Raw genomic sequence first — 16,420 nt, forward strand, 5'->3', positions numbered from 1 at the left:
AAGGCTCTGCTCTGCCCCTACTCCAGTTGGGGTGACGTGTGTACCACGCTGGCAGGCCGCTGGGCCTGACCCGCCAGTCTGTCGCAGGTCTGCTTACCTTGCAGGCGCGGGCGGTGGCTCTGCCCTGCCCCTCCTAGCACGCCCATGTACCACTGGGTCGCTGGTCTGCCCACCTTGTGGGCACAGGTGGCGGCTCCGCTCCGCCCCCTCTCCAATTGGGGTCACGCGATTACCACGCCGGTGAGCCGCTGGGCCTGCTCCGGGCGCGGGCGGCGGCCCAGCTCCTCACCTCTGGCTCGACAACAAATTGAGAGAGACTCGGGTGTCTGTGCCTCACCCTCCCTAGCAGGAGTCCAACTGTTTCTGTCGCCGCTGGTATTGATGAAGTTCTCTCCTCCGCTGCTTTCTGATGACATCAGATCTCTGACATGTTGGTATCCTATGCGAATGGCAGCATTTTGTTCCCTTTTCCGGGTAACCAAAGCAACGGGTGAGTCCTGACCGGCCCTCAGCAGGACCCGGACCGAGAAGCAGTTTCCGCGGGCTCCTTAGCCCTGGGCCAGAGCAGTTCCAGGAGCCGGAACTCGGCCGCTCCATGCTCGGTGTATGCTCTGATAAGAGCAGGCTTCAAGAAGCACTCAGGCACTGAGCCTGAGTAATCTGTCTGCAAGCCGCAGGTGAATGGCAGCCTGAAATTACCTGTTCTATGGCTGAATGAGCTGCGGTCAGTCGAAAACAGGGATGGTGACGTCAGCTCTCCAAGATGGTGGCCGCTGGCCTCCTCTGTGGTCTGACCGGTGTGGAGAACCGAAATGGACCGCTTCCTTCCCCTGTCTCGAACCCAGAATTCAGCACTGAGTACGGTGCTTGCACGGCTGGCAGAAACTGCAGCGCTGTATCCCTGCGCCACTATCTCCTCCTCGTTTCCCAGCACGCACTGCAGACTCTAGCCGCGGGGCGATTTGCTGAATAAGCAATGTTACCCTCCGTGAGACAAATCTCTTGCGTTTGAGTCCCCATAGCGATGGAAATCCTTCCTCCAGGTTCCAGAGCACCCCACTATTGCTGGAAATTCCTAACAAGATAGCCTTTAGCCGTCCTGACTTGTCATACTCCCACACAGTGACGTGGCACACGGGGGCAATGCACTCCCCTCGCCGCCATCTTCCAGCCTCCGAGAAATAAATATTTATTTTCTACGGCATCCAGCATATGCTAATTTTTATACCAACCCAGGCTAAGATAGTAATAAAACTAAAATTTAATCTATCTCTCTGATTCCAAAATTATGCTCTTACGTCCATAAGAAACATAGAAGTATAAAAGATCTTTAGAAGTTTTTGTTTATATCTTAAGTGCTCAATAAAAACTCAAATAAAGATGATGGTCTTGAAATTAGAATACCAGGAGTGAAGACAGATGATACTAATAATGAGGTAGGGTGGGCAAAAAAAAAAAAAAAAAAAAAGGTATTTAGAAAAAGCCAAGATTTGATTAGTGAAATCTAAATGTTTAAACCTTAGACACCTCTTATATTCAGGACAGTAATAAGAAAGAAAAAGTCAAAGTAAAAAAGTGAATACGTCAGACGGTAAAGAAAGAATAACCAGAACTTTAAATCCCTATCTTTGGGGGCCATAGAAGCCTTGTACTGTCCATGGGCACTGTAAGTCCACTTAGGCTTAAAAAATCAGAGGTGGGAATTTTATTATATTCTATCAAGTTTCCCCATACATATGAACATTTGTAGATGTTTTTATATTGCTTCTCAAACTGGCCTCCCAGTTTGGGAGAACATGAAGCCATAGCTAAATATGACAATATCCTTGAAGCATTCTTGATATTCAAATATTGAATTGAGACACACATTGGACTGGGATATACACAACAGAGGTATGAAAAAATCTGCTCTATATGTGTAATAAGAATTGCAATGCATTCTGCTGTCATTTATTTTTAAAAAATCAATAAAAAGAAGCAATAAAATAAATAAATAAATAAATATAAAAACAATCAAGACTACATTTACAAATGTATATGTCAAAATAGCTTGGATTTACAAGAACTAGGAATTTTAAGTAATTAGTTTCCTTGAAAGGGAACCACTTAGGTAAAAAGTATCAGGAAACACAGGGATACAAACTCACTTTTCTGTGGACAACACATAATGTGAAAAATTTGTAAAACATTACTGTTAAAGAGGCGTGGAGGTCTTATACAATTGCTAACCAAAATCCCAGGTCTAGAAAGCCTGAAAAACCTATAGAATACTTGTTAGCCATGACATATTCATAATAAGATGGGCCAAAATCAGACAGAGACTTGACTTATAAAGTTACAGAAAAACTCCAGGTGAAGTGCGTACAGGAAACTAAACATAATGGAACAGGCTTGTAATGAAGATGACAGGATTCCAACTATGGTTCCTGAGTGAAAAACTTTGAAATCACTTCCTTTTAAGTTTCCCTATCCATAAAACAGAACTGGCAAAATATCAAGCCAAACTGTTTTCAAAGATTTTGTGATGATTAAGGAATAAACTATAAGGTACTAGTGAATACAAAATCCTGGAAAATACTAAACAATAAAATATTTAGGAAAGCTGTGGAATTGTGTTTGCTTTTATCAAACTTGAAACCTGTAGAACACACTGCTAGATTTAACTCCTTCTGAAAGTGAGTAACTGGTAATTATACCAAGAAGCACACACATTTTCCATCCATTACAGCAGAAACTTGCTGTAATTTCTCCCCTGTACTTGTGCTTCTTTTTCAAGAAACTTTTGGGGTTGTGGGAGATTTCAGTCATTTTCTTGTAACTATTATACACAAAAAATTGGTGCTACTTTGTAGCTTAACATAATCCCTCCATGGACATACTCCTCAAGGCTATAAATGACAGCTCCTATTCCCTCAGAAATTACATCACCATTCTTCATGTACCTTGTTCTGTACTTTGACCTTGGGTGACAGGCCCAAGGTCAAAAGAACAATGGGAATGCTTATTGTCACAGGATAAGGCAGGGTTAGAATTAGTTAAATATTTGTGCAAAAAGTCTTTATTGTTTAAATAACAGATATATTATGAAATAGAAGGCAATTTCACATGTACTTCCAAGCTAATCTATGGGCTTTCAAAAGAATAAAGGAGAAATATTCCAATGTGCATATATGCCACATTTTTTAATCCATTCATTTACTGAAGGGCATCTAGGTTGGTTCCACAGTTTATCTATTGTTAATTGTGCTGCTATAAAAATTGATGTGGCTGTGTCCCTGTAGCATGCTGTTTTTAAGTCCTTTGGGTATAGACCAAGGAGAGGAATAGCTGGGTCAAATGGTGGTTCCATTCCCAATTTTCCAAGGAATCTCTATACTGCTTTCCATATTGGCTGCACCAATTTGCAGTCCCACCAGCAATGTATGAGTGTGCTTTTTTCCCCACATCCTCGCCAATACTTACTGTTGTCTTCATAATAGCTTCCATTCTAACTGGAGTCAAATAATATCTTAGAGTAGTTTTGATTTACATTTCTCTAATTGCTAGAGATGATGAACATTTTTTCATATATTTGTTGATTGATTGTATATCCTCTTCTGAGAAGTATTTGTTCATGTCCTTGGCCCATTTATTGATTGGCATTATATACTATATAATATATACACACACACACACACACACACACAAAATGTGGCATATATACACAATGGAATATTACTCAGCAATAAAAGAGAATAAAATCATGGCATTTGCAGGTAAATGGATGGAGTTGGAGAAGATAATGCTAAAGGAAGTTAGCCAATCCCAAAAAAACAAATGCTGAATATTTTCTCTGCTAGAAGGTGACTGTCTCATAGTGGGGTATGGAGTGGGAGCATGGGAGGAATAGACGAATAGTGGCAGAGGGGTGGGAGGAGAAGGGAGAAGGCAGAGGGTTAGCAATAATGATGGAATATGATAGACATTATTATCTAAAGTACATGTATGAAGTCATAAATTGGTGTGAACATACTTTATATATAAACAGAGATATGAAAAAATGTGCTCTATAAGTGTAATAAGAATTGTAATGCATTTGCTGTCATGTATTTAAAAAATAAAATCAATTAAAAAAAAGAATAAAGGAGAGACCTCTTATAGCAGGCTACTTAGCTGTGCCTTCTGACTACCTGCAAACCTCTACTGTAGGAAGCATTTGAGGGAAGACCCTCACCAGAACAGATGAATACTAACAATCAGGATCATCAAACCAGTCCCTTCCATTTGCCTCCATTTTGGATTTCCATACCTCTACCTGCTCACCGTGTCTTCTTGAAAGAACTGCTGGGGGTTTAAATTTTCTTTTTCTGAAGGTAGTGAGAAGATATAATTCAAGGTGGAACTGTTAGTGGTCATTTTGTCACCACAAGGAGAAATTGTGCCAAAGTATGGAATGATTATAGAAGAGGGATGAAAAGAGTATTACTCAGAAACCCGACAGTGATCACTTTAAAATCAACTTTGGTAATACGTATGAAATGCTTTTAAAATAGGAAATTCTGGGAAAATAGTAGTTGCAAGTTTTAATTAGTATAGTAGACTATAGTGTCTTTATACCTTACTTAGCACTTAAGGATTTAAATTATATAACTTAATGTATATTAGAACTTCTTAGATTATTTCAATTGATCATATATTGTATTTAGAATAGACTCCAACTCCTTGGATCTTTTTCTTGATAGGTCAAAATAATACTCTGTAAAGAGATGCCATACAGTACCTTATAAAATGATTTTAGTTTAACTGATATTTAAAAGATATACAAGGGAAAATAAGTGAGAATAGAACATTGTAGTTTTATATCACAAAATTTGGGGTAAGTGTAACTTTTACCTACCTTTTTTCCAGCCCTATCTAATGATTTTTTTTCCAAATTTTTCTTCTAAAACCATTTTCTTTTCCAACTTTCTGTAATTTCATTGCAAATGATCACCTGATCACCCCATAGCTGTAGGCTGGTCGTGTGAGGTGACCCAGTTCTTAAGATACAAATTGGGCCCAGAATGTCTTTTGAACGGCTGGGGGTTTAAATTTTCTTTTTCTGAGGGTAGTGAGAAGATATAATTCAAGGTAGAACTGTTAGTGGTCGTTTTGTCACCACAAGGAGAAATTGTGCCCAAATATGGAACGATTTATAGAAGAAGGATGAGAAGAGTAGGCTCAAATCAGAAAATCTCTGAACCCTCTGTTTTTTGCCATGACCAATACCTTGGATCATTTTGACCTGTGAGCCAATCGTTCCTTCTTTAATTTATCTATCAGGTGTGTATGTGTGTGTGTGTCTGTGTGTGTGTGTGTCTGTCTGTCTGTCTTATACTCACAAAAGAATTATTACAAAAACATTTATATACTCTTTGAAATAACTTTTTGAATATTCATCTTCTTTGTGAGGCTCAAAACTGTAAAGATGGGGCAAGGGATCACATCTGTCTTTTGCATTTTGTATTCTTAGCATTTAGCTCAACACTTACCATGTAATAGTATCTCACTGAATATTTATTGAATAAGAAATACACATAATAGAATACCTGGACCCGTTGAAAAAAAATTCTGAGGCCACTGTTTTGGGTTAAGGTCCAGAACTAGGTCCCAATAGATCAAATTAAAAATAAAAATGTATGGAGTTGCTCAGAGTCAGTGTCCAAAACCTTCAAGAAATCAGGAGAGAGACAACTACCAAATTTTCCAAACAGGCCAGTTTCAATCAGCATGACAATGAGGTTCCCTCTTTGCCAAAAAAAAAAAAAAAAGAAAAGAAAAAATTAACCTGGAATAGTTAGATGTTAACAAAACAACTAATTTTTAATTGTTTCATCTTCCTATTTCACTTCACAAAGAACTTACCTTTAAAGGACCAATTTGTTCTTTCTTCATTTCTGCTTTCTTCTTCTGCTTTCTATCCAGAAAACCAATCTCTTGTGCTTGGTTCACTGTAACACTTATTCTACTTTATCGAATGGAGGGTTGTCTGCTTCTAAAATTTCAAAACAAAGACAATCAATTTATTTAAACTAAGTTTGCTTAATTTTCTTTATATACCTAAAGAACTTTTGTTTTAGAATTGGATTAACTGTCTAGAATGTAATTGTAGTATGATACTGATTCCCACACATATGTTGGCATGATAAGTGAAAGGTTTTGAAAGAGCAGTTGTCTCCAAAACAGATGCACTTCTTGCCACGCTTGATCACTTTGCCACTTATTTTTAGCACATACCACCTTATTAAAATTTTTAAAAACTCAATATTTTCTAGTAGTTAACATTACATTTTTAACATATTTTTTCTCATAAAGATTACAAAAATAAATTTAAAAATGTATTCTCTACTTTTTTTGTTTGTTTTTTTGTTTAAGACTGTTCCTTTCTTCTTTCGGTTACAATCTGGAATTCTTAAAAGTCTGTTAAAGTTTTATTTGACCAGCAGTGTTTGCATGGGACCTCCCTACACATTCCTTACCCTATCATCAACCAAGGTCTACCCAGTGTGACATATGCCTTAGGCTAATTTGCATAGCTGTGCAGTAATTAATGTTTATTTATCAGAGATTATAACTAAGAAGCACCACTAACTTAAATGTATTTTTCTTTTTGTCCAATAAACCTAAAAGTTTGTTGAATTTAGTAGTCATTTCTTCATTTACATTACCACATGTACCTCTCAATCACGTGCTATTGGCTACAGGGAAAAGTATAGAAGAATAAGTTTAAAGTGCAATAGATTGAATGATCAACATTTAGGTTTTGAGAAACTACTTCAAGAACCAGCCAAGAAATCAACACCTTGGTTATTAATTAAATTGAAATCCCAAACAGAGCTAGTCAGAACAGGCAAAAAGAGAGCGAAGGAGGGGGTAGGGGTTCACTATAGGGATTATTCTTGCATTTTTGCTTTAAAGATGATATTTGGTCCTCGTTTTATTGTTGGTAGAATGCAGCATAGGTATTCAACAGGTATTTAAGAAAATTGATTAGCATATTGATCACTATGGCTATTTAGGCTTAGCCCTGAAACTCTACATTCCTTATTAGCTCTAATCAGCATTCATTCTAAGTGTTATTATGCTGCCTTGTAAACAATATTGTTTTGCAACCTTAAAGTCAGTAATTCCATAGAAATTAAATTGGGTTTACAGTAAATCCATGATTACCATATCATCTGTGGAGTCTAAATAATGATGTATTTAGCTGTAGAATTGCCTGTAAAACACAGAGCGATGATTACATGGCTGTTTGGGGTCTGGGAAAGAAAGGGACACCAAATGTTTTGATGGTTGAAGAGCTGTGAAATCATTTTGTTTTTAATGTCTCATTTTAATTATGATCCTCCAACATCCTGACTTTATTCTAGCTGCCTTAAAAAAGACCTGAAGATCTACTGCTAAATCTTGTGCCTTACATCATGTGTTTAGAGATTATTTTAATAATAGAAGATGTTAAAAATAGAAAATCCATCTGATTTAAAATGACAATAGAAAAAAAATCAACCACACTTGCCTTTAGCAAATACTCTGTCTCCGTTTTAATGGTTCTTTTATGATAGTGTTTAGGTTAAGTTTTAGGTAGGACTCCTGACCAAAGAATTTATCAATAAACATTTCATCCAAGGGCTTTGTTCTTCTAGTTTGTGTCAAGGTCTCAGCTACTGCTTGACTGCCTTAGTTTTAATCAATCCTATTGTCTGTTTTCTGTTGTTATGGCTGCATACCTGTGTCTGAGTAATTTATAAAGAAAAAAAAACATTATTTTGGCTTATGATTCTGGAGGCTGGGAAATCCAATAGCATAACAGCAGCATCTAGTGAAGGCTTCTGTGCTTTATCAGAACATGGTGTAAAGTCTCACCAGGTAAAATAGAACAAGAGGGAGAGTTAGTCTCACTTTCTCTACTTATATAGCCACTGGTATATCATGAGGTCCCACCTGATGACCTTATCTAATCCTAGTTACCTCCTAAAGTATCATTAACACTTAACTTTAGGAATTAAATTTCTGACACATGAATTCTAGAGGACAAATATTCAAACCATAGTGCCAATGCATGTTGCTTCCCTAATACAATCCAAGCTCTAAATTACAGTAATCATTGAACCTTAGAGTCAGAACTATAGAGCTATCTACAGAGATTATGTGATTGACAAAAGCCACTCCATGATTCATGGCACAGTCCCACAAAAAAAATCACGTATCCCTTCTCCTTGTCCAGTCTTACTGTAGTGCTAAAACTTGTAAAGAAACCAAGATGAGTTAGATGCATCCTCAAAGAGCTCAAAATCTTGTAGATTGTATGAGATAATAGGAAGAGCCAAGATATCACTATAAGTCAAAATCAAGGAAGCTAATCCAGAGATAGCATTGTGTAGTAGTGAGAAACATGGAACTGAGATTTCAACAGCCTAGAACTTAAGCCAACCTCCACCATTTCTTAGCTGTGAACTTTTAGCAAAGCACATATCCTAATACTCATTTATTTCCTATAAAATTACTAAGTAGGATTATTGTTAGAATGAAATGGAGATCTTCTATGTAAGTTAGATTCTACATAGTGGTTGATACATGGGAAGAATTCAACGAATGTTACTTATTATTAACAGGAAAAAACAATTAGGAAAACAATAAGAGTGTAGAGGGTCAAAAAGATTACCAAATTAGTACAAATGGGAAAGACTATAGAAAGATGGCACTTGTGAGGCGTGGCAAAGAAGAGTCACGAACCTCACAAGGAAGATAAGTGAAGAGAGTAGAATCTTCAGTAGGATCGGAATATGTAAAAATAATAAGGAGAACAATGAGGCTCATAGTCAGGGCACACTGAACTCTCTTGTGTTCTGAATTCAGATGACAAGGAATGACAACCAAGGATTTACTGTGGGCTCTCCATGGCAAGGCTGCTAGAGAAGTGGGGGGTGGGGGTGGGCAACAATAGTGGGGAAGTAAGTTAGCACTTTCCAATAGTGGTCTAAAGTTCCTGGCTGTGGGTGCTGGGAGATACTTGAAAATTTTAAACAGTGAAAATGGGGTATAACTGGACACAAACTTTTGTCAGCCACAATGGGAAGATGCTGTATTAGAGTTCTCCAGAGAAGCACAACCAATAAGATATGTACAGATATAGGAGGGGATTTATTAGGGGAAATCGGCTCATGTGATTATGGAGGCTGAGAAGTCCCCTAATAGGCCAAGAAATCAAGGAAGCTGGTAGCATAGTTCAGTTCAAATCTGAAGATCTGAGAACCAGAGAAGTTAATGACTGACTACTCAGTTCGATGCCAAAGGCATGAGAAACTGGAGGTAGGGGACACTGATGCAAATCCTGGAAAAATGCTTTGGCAACAAGACCAGGGTAAAGTCTGCCAGAAGAGTTCAACTGATGGAGACAAAGTCCTGGGTAGTGCTGTGGTCATGATTGGGAAAAAAAGAAAGAAAGAAAACAACGGAAGTAAGGGGAGAGAGAAAGAAAAAAAACAGGATATAAAGAGAAAAGACAAGAAATATGGTGTCTTAACCTCTCAGACCCTCATAACAAATTATCCACAAACTGGGTGGCTTAAAACTGAAATCTGTTATAGTTCTGAGAGTAGAAGTTGACAATTGAGATGTCTATAGGGCCATTCTCTCTGAAGGCTCTGGAGAAGAATCTCCCTCTCTCCCAGCTTTCAACTGTTGTCAGCAGTTCTTTGCATTCTTCAGCTTTTAGCTTTCATCACTATAACTTCTACCTATATTTTCACACAGATGTCTTTCCTATGTGTGTCTGTCCTTCTGGATCAATATCTCCCTCCCCTTTCTCTTATAAAGACACCAGTAATGGGTTTATACCTCATTGCATTATGAACTCACCTTAACTAATTATGTCACAAAGACTTTATTTCCAAATATGGTCACAATTATAGATAGCAGCGTTAGGAACTGAACAATTCAACCCACTTTATGTGGTATCCACAGACTTGGAAAAAACTAAGATATAGGGAATCCAGAAATGGGTCTTTCCCATTCTGTTGTTTGCATGATTGTTTCTACTCAAAGGAATCAGAAGGGAAGCAGCCCCATCCCTTGGTTGAATCAGCTTTGCTCATGAGCAGCCTTCTACTGTTTCTCACTGAGGTCAGACTGATGACTGCTCCTGACCATAGCCATCCTATGTCTTAACTGCTCTTTTCATGCAGAGGACTAACACCAACCGAAAGAGGAGGCTCTGGAGCTATGCCAGATATTAGTCTTGCTTTTTTTACATGTCTATCTGAGCCTCAGTTTCCTTCTCTGTAACAAGAGAATGATGGATTGATCTAACAGTAAATGGTCTTATTTCAGTGCTTACAACATACGTAAACACTTGATAAATATGACCTGGTGTCATATAGTTATTAATAATTATTTTTATTACTTTGCTTAGTAATAGCCATCTTTGGTGATTGTAGTTTTTATTAGATTGCCTCCCAGACACCATGGAGACTTGACTTCCACCTCGTGCATGGACTCTGTGGGGAACCCTGGTACATTGTCAATGGCATGCTAATTTTGATTATCTGAAGTCCACAGCCAAAGCATGTGAAAAAAGGAGACAAAAGGTCCATTAACCCTTAGGCCATTTCATGACTCCAACACAATATCTGTATTTCCTTTTTCTCTTTGTTCCAAGAAAGTTTTATATGTAAAATATCTACAGACCATTAGATATATTTTTAAAATTCATAGATCTGATCCCATTATGATAAACTCCAGGGGATATCTGAAACACATTTGTTGTACTAAAATTTTGTTGTACTAAATGTTATTTGAAGCCTAAACCATGGCTGAGAAATATATTCCTGAATATATTTCTATAAAAGCAGTTGCTGTAATGGAGGGCTCCATAAGCATCACATTAAAGGATCTCATTGCCTCTTCCTCCCACCTGGTGTATTTCTCAGTGTGATTCATAAGCACTTAGAAAAGTTATTCCAAGACAGTGCCACTAACACAGTGAAAATCTTTGGTTAGTTCAGTTAGGCTGGTGCTCCTCAAGGACAGGGGATGCATTTTATACATCTTAGTATCTTCAGCTGCCTGCCAGGAACTTTGAGGAGAATCAAACATATTTGATAAATAAATGAATAACTAAATGATGAGATGCTGAATAAATTAGCTCAACTTAGATAAACCCTCATGAGGCTACACCCCAAATTTGTTCATTTATAAACACTCATCCAAAGCATTATATATATACTTAGTACCAAAGAAGAACTGGCATCCCCCAAGAACAGAATGTGCTCAGTGAATCATCTGAGTATCTGCAGGCCGATCAAGATATTATTGCTTCTAATTTGTATTCCTACAAGTGTTTAATTTTTCCCCCATGCCTGACTTGCAAGCACTCAGGTGCAAAATTTGTTCCTGTCTTTAAGACCATCTTAATAATTACTCCCCATCAGAATCTTGGAACCAGAATCCCCCACTGATGGGTACAAATGAGGGAGAAATATGTCAGCACACATGGGCACTGGCTCATAGCAATGAAGATTTATTTGATCCAGCCAGCCAAGTGATCACTAGAAGCAAGCAATTAAGAGAATGAAATTCCAGGGTGGTTCTGCCAGAACTTCTTTTGTTCAATAGCATACCTCAGCCCCATCTATAACAAACCATAGAACAGTGAACAGTGCATAGTCCAGAGAACAGTGCATTTGTTAACCCAACTCCTGCTTGAAGATGTTGACCTTCAAAACATTGAGACTTTGGAGCTCAATTTTTGTTCATAAATGGCTTTAAACTTTATTTTTGTTGCTCAGCCGATGTCATTGGGATTTATTTGGCTGCCAGCTCTGAGTTGCTATTTGAAAAGAGCAGTACCATATGCAGCACATGCATATTCAATGGTGCAGTTCTTTTTCTGGGGGGAGGTGGGGTGCCTGGACTCATGGCTCACAATATAAATTTGCATCCCGCTTTGCATAAATTTGCATGTAGACTTCATAAGCCTCTAATTTCAAGTATGTAAAATGAAATGAATCAATGCAATCTACTGCAATTGTTTTCCAAGGCATTAATCACATGAAATACATCCCAGCTTTCCTTAACCAATTAATTTAATCACATCCAAGGTTAGCAGAGACAGGAAAGTGGTGAATAATGGCTGCTAAGTGCCTGGCCTAGGGCTGAAAGGATATATATGGACTCAACACTTCTCCAGCATGTCTCCCTTGCAACCCTCATGTCTCTTATAGAAGATTTTATTTTAATCTTCCCTGCATTTATTTTATTTCATTGCCCCTTTGTAAACAAAAAGTAGACATCTTTATCCCATGACCTCAGGAGTGACAATGTCTTATTCTAACCAATAAAATGAAGGCAGAAGTGATGGGTGTCCCTTCAAAGGCAGAAACTTTAAGAGCTAACATGATTCAATATCTCATTTTCCTCTGCCACAATATAAGCAATATGTCATATTCAGAGTGCTCTACTAGTTTGATCCTAGGATAAAGGCAAGAGAAGGGGAGCTCCTATTGACCCCCACAGTGGATGTTCAGCAAGAGAAAGAAATATACTTTTGCAGCAGCAGCTGACATTTTGAGGTGGTTGGTTACTACAGCATACCCTCAACTCCCTTGATTGACAATGTGTGTCCTGAATTAATACAATGATCTATAATTTGATTTCAGAGGTTAATATTAGTTTTGTTTATGTGCACAGAATTAGGGTGGATACAAAGTCGTCAAAGATATAGTCCGTGTAGCTAATAAATATAAAAAGTGGTTGGGGATATGATGTATACGTTCAAGCTCAATTAAATGTCACCCTACTGAAAGGAATGCATTCCCTATTTCAGCAAGATGGGATAGACTCTCTAGATTTCTTTGGGTTGGTAAATCCATAAAGATTTGGTATGTATTTCAGAGTCATACCTCTTTGCAATGCCTTGGAGTTCTTAATATTCCACTGTGGGAAAAGTCTCAATTAAATGCTAATTTTTAAATACTTTCCTTAGTACCTTCCAATCCACTATTAATTTAAGAGTGGATGAACTTGAAACCACAGGAGGGTGCACAGTGAATAATCAAACAATGAAACCTTAAATCTGAATCTGAGAAACCAGAGCTTTCTGTATTTCCAAAGTACAAAAGTGTGTGGGACAACTTAAACATAAATAATATAGGAATACAGATTATAGAAACACAGGGTACAATGTCCTTTCAGCCAACCAGTGCTAGTGGTTTTGCTTTTCCTTCCCCACAATGCCAGTCTGCAAATTTCAAATGTGGAACAGTTTGACTCTGACCCTAAGAATGCAGAAAGTCAAGGGAGGAAGATATATAATACTAAAGATTATTTTTATTCCCATAATGAAAAGTTTAGAAGTATATATATGACAATTCCCCAAAGAGAAGGCATCATAAATCACAAGCACTTGGTTTCTCATTCTTTCCCCTATCGCGAATAGCCAAGAAATGGTTGTATATTTTGCAAACTATTCGCACTAAGTACATTATTATTTATGCTTTCTAGATTACATGGTAATCATCCTTGACTTGAATCTACCTCCTGGCCAGTATAATCTCTACATAATTAGTGGTTTAAAAATCGCTTAAGAACTTTAACAGACCTATTAGAAGACATGATTTTTCCTTAGAGAAAGAAAAAATATTTATAGAAATTTTGCACTGTATGAAATGAACCAAGAAAAGAAGATAAACATTTATAATGCCCAAACATAAGGAAAATAAAATAGACAGAGACAGTCTATCCAAAGATTGGAGGATTAATTCACTTCCCACAGTGGCTCAAAAGTCCACTTGCATTTGGATACTCTTTGGGCAGGAGATCTTCCAAATGATTGAGATCCTTCTGGTGCTTCTCAGTTTAAGGATGCTATAAGAATGATATTTCTTCATTAAATCAATTTCTTGCTCATAACCAGAACCAGGATGATTGGAACTGCTTATGAAAATCATTTCCTGTTCTCCCTCAGAAATTTCAGAATCAGACAGAAAGAGCTCATTCCTCATATCAGTTAACTTACCTTTTCATGATGGGATATAGCTCAATGATAAAGCACTTGCCTAGCAAGAAAACTGGTCCTTGGGTTTGAGGCATTTAAGCCAGAGAAGGGGTGAGTAGGGACATCACACAGAATAGAGGCTTTTAAAATGAATGACTTTTTAAAAAACTTCTTAGATCTTGTTATTAGACTGTGTTCTTCTACAATTAAGTAAATTCTATCCTCCCCAGGACAGTGCCTGAGAGTGTTCCAACGATTTTGTGGTCCTACAACATTCCTTCAAGAAGAAAGAGAATTTCCTGTGTCAGTCCTTGATGCCTCTCAATTGTCTGAGCTTTGGTCATGCAGTGATATGGGAGCTTTTAGTTGTCAACAAGGGAGGAGAAGGGGTTTGAGGGCAAAAGTCTAATTTGGTCATTAACCTAGCCTTTTTTGTGAAGGCAGGATAGAACACAAGTGACCAATCTTATTCTCTTGCAGCGTTTTTTTTCAATTGTATATTCCCATTTGAGATTTTAGGATTCTAACAGAAGCAGGACTTTTCTCAGGTTTGGAAAAGAAAAAGTGAGGCAGAAATATTGCCAGTCTTGGGACTGAGAAAGGACTCTGACTCTCAAGTCTGCAGATGAGATTCTCCCTGCCCCTTGGATCAACAGAGTCCTCCTTTGGTGCTTAGGAATTTCCCTGTTCTTAATGTCTTTCAAATTTTTCCTATCACTTTGCAGTCAAGTTGATGGTAATTTTCCACTGGTTTGCAAAGATGTTTCAGATGTGACCTATGATCTCAATGTCACCATAATTTAGCCATCCCTAATGTGTCCATTCTTTGGAACGTCAACTTTTATTGCTATAATAATTTTCACATTATTTATAAATAATATAGTGCCATAAATACTGACCTTCAAGGCCAGTACAAGATGTTTTTTAATCAGGCTTCTGCCTGGTTGAGGTGAGATTCCAACTCTTTGTAACATTTTACTGCAGATAGCTATGTAAAATTCTCTTAAAGATGTCTAAGACATTTAGGGACATGGGTATTGTGAAGACATAAACGTCATATTGTAGGACCTAGCACAAGCACAGTGGAACCCCACTGTGACCCTGGTGTTATATGGCAAGGAAAATCACTGACAGATTTTGCCCTTAGGTAAAGAGCTGTATACAGCAGAGCTGTGGATCACCTCAGGAGATTATTTCTAGGGAGGCATTGATTTGACCCTTCAGGGGAACAAAAACCATGCCATTTTAAAGAGGTACTACTTTACCTTATTCTTTTTTCCCCACGAAACAGGCAATGCTATTTTCTACTTTACAAAGGAGAGGGGGGGCAGAGGGGTGAGGGTTGGTGGGGGCAGGACAGAGAAGAAAAAGCAAACAAACTTAAGATTTAAAAATATAACCAGCTCTGATAATGCTTCAAAACTGATAAAGTAATTATTGGTGAGAAACTCTCTTTAGAAGATTCTGGGCAGTTTTTTGAGAAAAGGAAATATTTGTGCTTTATCAGTTGTCAGCAAGAAACAGAATTATACAGATGGGTCAACTGAAGAGGTTTGAATGAGGGCACTCTTTGCGTTCAGAGTGAGCAAGTTAAAGTGACCGAGGAGGGAGGTTGGGGCACCCAGCGATAAGCTAAGCAGTAGTGGAAAGTCCTTACCCTTCCTACACTCCAAGGGCATAGGAAAGCAACAATGCTTCTGAAGTCCTGTGAGAGATGAACCTATGGAGGAGGAGCCAATGTCTCTTATCTTGAAGGTCATAGACATCACCAGAACCAAAGCATGGAGTAGTGAGGGAGCAGGAAAAAAAAAAAAAAAAAGGGCCCTGCCTCTGTCCTCCCACCCTAAGAGACACCCTGCTGTTTCCTCTCAGGAGCTAAACCCAAAGAGTTCCAGGGAATTGGGTGCAGTGGTCTGCAGTTTCAGGTTTGTGGAACTCAGAGAAAGGCAGAAAGTGAGTTGGGTGAGCAAAGGGGAAGAGCCCTTGTGTCAGGGCAGCCTACCTGTCCACCAAATTTTCCTTCTCTTGTCTTCAGCAGGATTCCATTTTGTTGTAAGCAACATTGAAGTCTACATAGGCAAACTCTGGTGGCAAATGTGACCCCATGATTTTCAATAGGACTAAGTATGTGCCACATGTATGCTTAGTCTTATCTAGCTTTGCTTACCATGAAATCATGAAGGTTTTCTTTTTCCTACTTTGATCCCTTTTTAAAAAATGCCTACTTCTCATTTCATTATTCATTATTATAAGGGGAGAGATTCCCTTATACCTGCTTATCCAAAATTTATATATTTATAAAAATACATATATAGAGATGTATGTACATAGAGACATATACACATATGTGTATGTATGTGTATATATATATATATATATATATATATATATATATATATATATATATAT

The sequence above is a fragment of the Marmota marmota genome, unplaced genomic scaffold (genome assembly GCF_001458135.2).
Source record: "Marmota marmota marmota unplaced genomic scaffold, marMar, whole genome shotgun sequence".
Taxonomy (NCBI): domain Eukaryota; kingdom Metazoa; phylum Chordata; class Mammalia; order Rodentia; family Sciuridae; genus Marmota; species Marmota marmota.